Source organism: Zeugodacus cucurbitae, chromosome X, assembly GCF_028554725.1.
Source record: "Zeugodacus cucurbitae isolate PBARC_wt_2022May chromosome X, idZeuCucr1.2, whole genome shotgun sequence".
Taxonomy (NCBI): domain Eukaryota; kingdom Metazoa; phylum Arthropoda; class Insecta; order Diptera; family Tephritidae; genus Zeugodacus; species Zeugodacus cucurbitae.
In genome coordinates, this window is record NC_071672.1 from 717,025 (window position 1) to 725,565 (window position 8,541).

The 8,541-nt window shown below is 34.8% G+C and overlaps 1 non-coding gene and 1 pseudogene across 1 annotated transcript; both read right to left on the bottom strand.

The window, feature by feature from the left end:
- Positions 1 to 822: 822 nt before the first annotated feature.
- LOC128923226 (5.8S ribosomal RNA) lies at positions 823 to 1,001 on the bottom strand (annotated as a pseudogene).
- A 481-nt stretch (positions 1,002 to 1,482) lies between these two features.
- LOC128923293 (small subunit ribosomal RNA) lies at positions 1,483 to 3,472 on the bottom strand. The gene has a single exon (XR_008472260.1). It is a non-coding gene; the product is annotated as a small subunit ribosomal RNA (ribosomal RNA).
- Positions 3,473 to 8,541: the final 5,069 nt, after the last annotated feature.

Below are 8,541 nucleotides of genomic sequence, written 5' to 3' on the forward strand. Positions count from 1 at the left end.
GTGTTTCCAGTTGGCGCCAAAAAGCAAAAAGGAGGAATGAGTGGCGCGCTCTGGTGGATTCGGCTATAATCGCTTAAAGCGGTTCCTACGCCAAATATATATATATATATATAATCATTAACGTTATACGGGCCTGGCACCCTCTATGGGTAAATGGCCTCATTTAAGAAGGACTTAAATCGTTAATTTCTCATACTAGATATTAAGATATTCCATACACTGCATCTCACATTTGCCATATAGACAAAGTGACTTAGTGCTGAACTATTTTCTTTTCGCTCGCCGCTACTAAGAAAATCCATGTTAGTTTCTTTTCCACCCCTCATTAATATGCTTAAATTCAGGGGGTAGTCCCATATGAGTTGAGGTTGTATAAAAATATTTATATTTATTTTATATTTTAGCTTTTTGCTATTTTAAAGAAACATACATAATTATTTCTTAACACCAATAATTTTCTTAATAATAAATATTCAATCTTTTCATCCCGTACGTACTACTTTTCATTATAACAACAATATTATTTTCTTGCTTTTTTACATTTAAAGACAATCCTATAATAAAATAATATTTTATGCTAGACGTTCCTCTAAATGTATATATTATTTGAAATAATATTGAAATTTTATTGTTTTTGGGAATACTAAGATTCTTATTTATTATAAAATTTCGTTCAAATATGAGGTGTTCAAGAATATATTTTCTATATTTCTTGTTATGCTATTAATATTATGGATTGAAAAATACAATCCAGTAATATACCATGTGCTTAAATTCTTTTAATTGACTAAAAGAATAAGCAACTAATTTAGCATAGTCTTACAACCCTCAACCATATGTAGTCCAAGCAGCACTTTAAAATTAATTAAAGTACATAACAGCATTTACTGCAATATGCGTTCAAAATGTCGATGTTCATGTGTCCTGCAGTTCACACGATGACGCACAGTTAGCTGCGTTCTTCATCGACCCATGAGTCGAGTGATCCACCGCTTAGAGTGATAATTTTTTGTTTATTTTAATTTAACGTCAAGAGTTTTTAATTTATTGAAAGAATAACATTTCGTTTTCGTATATTATATAAATTATTTTAAAACATCTTTCAATAAATTGTAATTTTCAACCCAAACATTTACAAGTTGCGCATGTCTTAGTCCAACAAAAACAGTAATTCCTTTTTTATTACATTTTATTTAATTACTATAAATTTTTAAGGAATTACACGTTAATGAGAACAAATTAACTTATCATTTATATTATTTTTATAAATAATAAGTACAACTATATATGTTTAAAGGTTTGTTGCGTTCAAATACAATGTATGCGATATAATTTTCATTATACTACAATATAAGGAGTAAAAAAAAAGCAAAAAAACATTCAAATAAATGAATAAAAAGAAAAAAAAGAAAATAATTTTTCTTTTTTATTATTTTTTTGTTTGTTTGTTTTTTTTTATAATATTTACGGATAGGAACACAATAATGATCCTTCCGCAGGTTCACCTACGGAAACCTTGTTACGACTTTTACTTCCTCTAAATAATCAAGTTCGGTCAACTTTTGCGAAACAACCGTGAAACACAAGGCGTCACAGTGATCACGTCCGGAGACCTCACTAAATAATTCAATCGGTAGTAGCGACGGGCGGTGTGTACAAAGGGCAGGGACGTAATCAATGCGAGTTAATGACTCACACTTACTGGGAATTCCAAGTTCATGTGAACAGTTTCAGTTCACAATCCCAAGCATGAAAGTGGTTCAGCGGTTTACCCCGACCTCTCGGTCTAGAAAATACACGTTGATACTTTCATTGTAGCGCGCGTGCAGCCCAGGACATCTAAGGGCATCACAGACCTGTTATTGCTCAATCTCGTTACTGCTAGACGCAATTTGTCCATTTAAGAAGCTAGTGTCCTTATAATGGGACAAACCAACAGGTACGGCTCCACTTATATAAACACATTCAAACACTTGCACATTCAAGATTAACTCATGAATGAAGGCTATATAAGCTTCAACACCATAATCCTGAAAGCATCTATTTAATATATTTGAGTCTCGTTCGTTATCGGAATTAACCAGACAAATCACTCCACGAACTAAGAACGGCCATGCACCACCACCCATAGATTTGAGAAAGAGCTATCAATCTGTCTTACACGCTTATGTTCGGACCTGGTAAGTTTTCCCGTGTTGAGTCAAATTAAGCCGCAGGCTCCACTCCTGGTGGTGCCCTTCCGTCAATTCCTTTAAGTTTCAGCTTTGCAACCATACTTCCCCCGGAGCCCAAAAGCTTTGGTTTCCCGGGAAGCGACTGAGAGAGCCATAGTAGTAGCTACACCCAATTGCTAGCTGGCATCGTTTATGGTTAGAACTAGGGCGGTATCTGATCGCCTTCGAACCTCTAACTTTCGTTCTTGATTAATGAAAACATCTTTGGCAAATGCTTTCGCTTAAGTTAGTCTTACGACGGTCCAAGAATTTCACCTCTCGCGTCGTAATACTAATGCCCTCAAACTGCTTCTATTAATCATTACCTCTTGATCTAAAAACCAATGAAAGTAGAACAGAGGTCTTATTTCATTATTCCATGCACAAAATATTCAGGCATTTGGAGCCTGCTTTAAGCACTCTAATTTGTTCAAAGTAATTGTACCGGCCCACAACAACACTCGATGAAGAGCACTGAAGCAGGTTTAAATAGGAGGAATATATTAAAAATACATTGTATTAATTACATATAAGAACTCCACCGGTAATACGCTTGCATACATAAGGTAATGTACATACCACAATTATAGCTGTACTACCCGTATGAAGCACAAATTCAACTACGAACGTTTTAACCGCAACAACTTTAATATACGCTATTGGAGCTGGAATTACCGCGGCTGCTGGCACCAGACTTGCCCTCCAATAGGTCCTTGTTAAAGGATTTAAAGTGTACTCATTCCAATTACAGGGCCTCGGATATGAGTCCTGTATTGTTATTTTTCGTCACTACCTCCCCGAACTGGGAGTGGGTAATTTACGCGCCTGCTGCCTTCCTTAGATGTGGTAGCCGTTTCTCAGGCTCCCTCTCCGGAATCGAACCCTGATTCCCCGTTACCCGTTGCAACCATGGTAGTCCAAGATACTACCATCAAAAGTTGATAGGGCAGACATTTGAAAGATCTGTCGTCGGTACGAGACCATACGATCTGCAAGTTATCTAGAGTTCAACCAATATAACGATCTTACGATCGCTTGGTTTTAGCCTAATAAAAGCACACGTTCCAAAAGGTCCGTGTTTATTTTGCATGTATTAGCTCTAGAATTACCACAGTTATCCAAGTAACTGTTAACGATCTATGGAACCATAACTGATATAATGAGCCTTTTGCGGTTTCACTTTTAATTTGCTTGTACTTAGACATGCATGGCTTAATCTTTGAGACAAGCATATAACTACTGGCAGGATCAACCAGAATAATATTTTTTATACTATATAAATTTTTATAATGATATTTTCAATATTTGAAAATTAAGTACACGACATATACAAAATGCAAAGAAGAACGAAATCGCGACAATAAATAATTATGAAAGTTCTTCTACTATGATCGATTAAAAAATTTACTTCATTTCATTTAAATTTCATATTATTGTATTATTTATTGCGGTCTTATTCGGACTTGGAGATATTGTATCTTATCGTGAGAAAGAATTTTCGTTCTCTATACATATATAATATAATTATTAATGTAAGGACGATGTTTCTTCTTGTATTTGTAAAACTTTCAAATAATATCATTTTTTATACATTTTACTTTATTTCAATGCATATAGTGTATATATCTTTTTTTAAGAGTATATACGTTTTTCTTTTGATTTGAAATTAATAATTTCAATTCAATTATTTTTCATTTTATTTCATATATGATATGAAAGTATTCGAGCGTAATAATATAAATATTTAACTTTATTGAATTTTATTCTTTACCCACATATATTTTATGTGAATAGAAGAGCAAACCCCAAAAAAAGTTAAATTAAAAAAAAAAAACGACTACATTATGTTAGGTATAGAAGAATAATCTCAATTAATAACATTTCATTATTAACAAAATTATTTCTATTTAAACCAACTGTGGCAAACCAGGAATACATTTTTTTGCTTTCATTTATATATTACACTTAAATACTTTTATATTTATATGAAAAAAATTTTCATATAAGTACTAAGTATGCAATTTCATACTAGTATTAAAATTTTCATACAAGTACTAATGTCAAAGTTTCATACAACATATATGTTTTCTGCCACGTACACCTCACCAACCCGAAATGAAAAAAAAATCTTTTTAACCATATAAAAGTTTTAAATTCATATATACACAAGTAATTTATATCATTTTCTACGAGCATTATGCTTATAAGAAATATTACAAAATCAAAAATAGCTTAACATTTATTTTTTTTTAATTTTTTGTACTTATATGAAAATTAGTATCTATATGAAAATTAATTAGTATTTATATGAAAATTAATTACTTGTATGAATTCATACAATTAGTATTTATATGAAAATTAATTAGTACCTATATCAAAATTATTTACTTGTATGAATTCATAAACTTAGTATCTATATGAAAATTATTTAGCATTTATATGAAAATTGTTTACTTGTAGGAATTCATATACTTAGTATCTATATGAAAATTATTTAGTATTTCTATGAAAATTTTTTACTTGTATGAATTCATAAACTTAGTACCTATATGAAAATTATTTAGTATTTATATGAAAATTTTTAACTTGTATGAATTCATAAACTTAGTATCTATATGAAAATTATTTAGTATTTATATGAAAATTTTTAACTTGTATGAATTCATAAACTTAGTATCTATATGAAAATTATTTAGTATTTATATGAAAATTTTTTACTTGTATGAATTCATAAACTTAGTATCTATATGAAAATTATTTAGTATTTACATGAAAATTATTTACTTGTATGAATTCATAAACTTAGTACCTATAAGAAAATTATTTAGTATCTATATGAAAATTATTTAGTATTTATATGAAAATTTTTAACTTGTATGAATTCATAAACTTAGTATCTATATGAAAATTATTTAGTATTTATATGAAAATTATTTAGTATCTATATGAAAATTATTTAGTATTTATATGAAAATTTTTAACTTGTATGAATTCATAAACTTAGTATCTATATGAAAATTATTTAGTATTTATATGAAAATTTTTTACTTGTATGAATTCATAAACTTAGTATCTATATGAAAATTATTTAGTATTTATATGAAAATTTTTTACTTGTATGAATTCATAAATTTAGTATCTATATGAAAATTTTTAACTTGTATGAATTCATAAACTTAGTACCTATATGAAAATTATTTAGTATTTATATGAAAATTTTTAACTTGTATGAATTCATAAACTTAGTATCTATATGAAAATTATTTAGTATTTATATGAAAATTTTTAACTTGTATGAATTCATAAACTTAGTATCTATATGAAAATTATTTAGTATTTATATGAAAATTTTTTACTTGTATGAATTCATAAACTTAGTATCTATATGAAAATTATTTAGTATTTATATGAAAATTTTTTACTTGTATGAATTCATAAACTTAGTATCTATATGAAAATTATTTAGTATTTATATGAAAATTTTTAACTTGTATGAATTCATAAACTTAGTATCTATATGAAAATTATTTAGTATTTATATGAAAATTTTTTACTTGTATGAATTCATATACTTGGTATCTATATGAAAATTATTTAGTATTTCTATGAAAATTATTTACTTGTTTGAATTCATACAATTAGTATTTATATGAAAATTAATTAGTACTTATATGCAAATATATCACCATGTGGTTTCGGCTCTTTGCAGATAGGGACAACGTCCGGTGTGTTTTTGCGTGAGTACGTGCCGATGACGGCCTTATCTCACGGTGCTCCGAAGCACAGCGGATCAATTAAATGCGATGATCAGCGCCCCGAAAAATGCTACGCATTATTCGGTACCAATTGGCAGTGTGGAATGGACACACTAACCACCTTGGTGAGGTTCGAGGTCTATCTAAAACCTCTGCCGTACTTTGGGTCCGGCACCCGGTTGCAGTGCAACTCCACATTGAGTGATCAAAACACTCTTCCCGCATTCGGGTATTAAACCACAACCACCACGATACTCCCCGAGGGGCCAGTCCGCATGAGTAGGTTGGAGCGAACTCCAAGGGCTCCTACTCCCCGTGGTACCAGAATTAAGTCTCCGGTCAGACCTCGTAGTTGCAGCTACTACCAGTTGAGCTACCATACTGCTCCGGACTGGTGACCATTTAAGTTAATGGTATAAAAAATTATACCTCCCCTACCCGATTTACAACTAATTGCCTACGCCGACTGAACAAAACACGTGCAAACCTATCAAACGACTCTAAATGTTCGGCATTCCGACTATCCGAGATCACACCACTAGCATCTAGCTGTCCATCAGTCCAGCTAATCCCCATACCCCCAAGGTCCCTAATGTCCGAGTACATCGGGCATTCCGTTATGACATGCATCCAGTCCTCAGAGAGTGCCCCACATATACACTCCGGACTTTCGGAAATGTTCCTCTGATGCAAAAATGCATTCAAAGGTCCATTCCCAGTAAGCAAGAAACCCAGACTCATACAGAATCTGAAGTCTGGGTTTTCCTCTACAAATCTAACATCCCGAATGTACTCGTAAGTCACCCGACCGTTAGGGCTATTGTCCCAACGGTCTTGCCACCTACTCCTAACACTATCATATAGAAGCCTTTTGCTCCTTAGATAGCCCTCCCTCGCAACATCCTCATCGGAAATCCAATTCGACAGCAATGAGACACTTAAGCCTCTTCTTAACCTAAATGCAACAGCACGCTTTATAACAATCAGGTCAAGAGGAGGCGCACCTAACAACACCTGTAACGCATCTGTAGAAATGGTGCGACATACAGGCAAACAGGCAACCATCAAACAACGTTGTATGGAGAGAAGTTTTTGGCGACCCCGGGCCTTAGATGCTAATTCCCACCATATAGCGGCTCCATATGTGGCACAGGCCACAAATAAGCCGCGATATATGGTACGAACCGCACGACGTCCGAGACCCCAATCACTCCTTAACACACATTTGACCTTGCAGACAATTCCTAACAGACGCTCCTCCACGCTAACCAAGTGAGGAGTGAAACACATCCTTTCACCGATGGTCAATCCCAGATATTTGACTTGCGTCACATACCATCATTCGGACAATCGGTGGACGAGCCGATGACAGTATGCCTTTCAAAAGCATTGTCACCGTTTTGTCAACCTATATTTCAACCCCCACACCTGTACCCCAATTGTGAACAATTTCTAAAAATCGTTCACCCTTTCGCTCTAACTCCAGCCGTGAACTACCTTCAACTAAGAGAAGGAGGTCGTCTGCATATGCACAACAACCACAAAGTATTTCAAGCTGGCCAAGCAGAGAGTCCATCATTAGGTTCCAAATATATGGACCACAGATGGATCCCTGTGGGCAGCCCCGTTCTACCCCAATCTCCACACTCCCATTCATTCCAACGATAGAGGCTATTCTGTCCGAAAAGTAGCTTCGCCAGAGACTAATTTCCGGAAAGCCAAGTCCCTCTAACCGTTCTATCACTCGATCCCAGATCAGATAATCGAATGCCCCCTTGAAGTCAACAAATATGCCTAGGACATACTTGTTGACATTCTCCCTAACAACATTCTGCACATACATTTACGCATCTTCCACACTGCGTCCTTTCCTGAACCCATACTGCCTATCCGACCACATACCCCGCGTTAGCTCCTGAAGTCGTTCCACCATAACCCTCTCCAGTACTTTTCCAAGCACCGGAAGAAGACTGATGCCCCGATAAGAACGAGGATCACTCCTGATATTATCAGGGGACTTCAGGAGAGGGGCGACCCTGGCACTTTTCCACTCACGTGGAAAATATCCCTCCCACACGCACTTGTTATAAATGGCCTCCAAGTATTCCGGAATGAACTTCCACAAGCGTTTGCACATCTCTCCGTTCAAACCATCAAAACCTGGGGACCGTTTAGACCTAACCAGGCCAAAGGCGTATCCCAACTCCTCATCTTCTAGTGGAGGAACAGGTACCTCTTGTGCTTGAGGTGCCTGAACCTCAGCCCTGGGAAAGAACGCTCCTAACAGAACCTCCGCACACTCTCTCCACGTTGATAACACAGAGTCACCAACGCGGAGAGAGGTGATATCCTCCCTCTTACGACCCCTGCAGATCCTGTAGACCTGCCCCCAGGGGTCGTCCCTATTCTCCCCAACAAAGCTCCTTCATTCCTCTTCTTTTATCCTCACAAGCATATCCTTATACACTCTAACCGCACAACTGAAATCATATCTGATCTGGGATAACCTATCCGAATTGGACCGCCGAGCACGCTGAAACTTTCGTCTCAACCGCCGGACAGTCCTCCTCTTC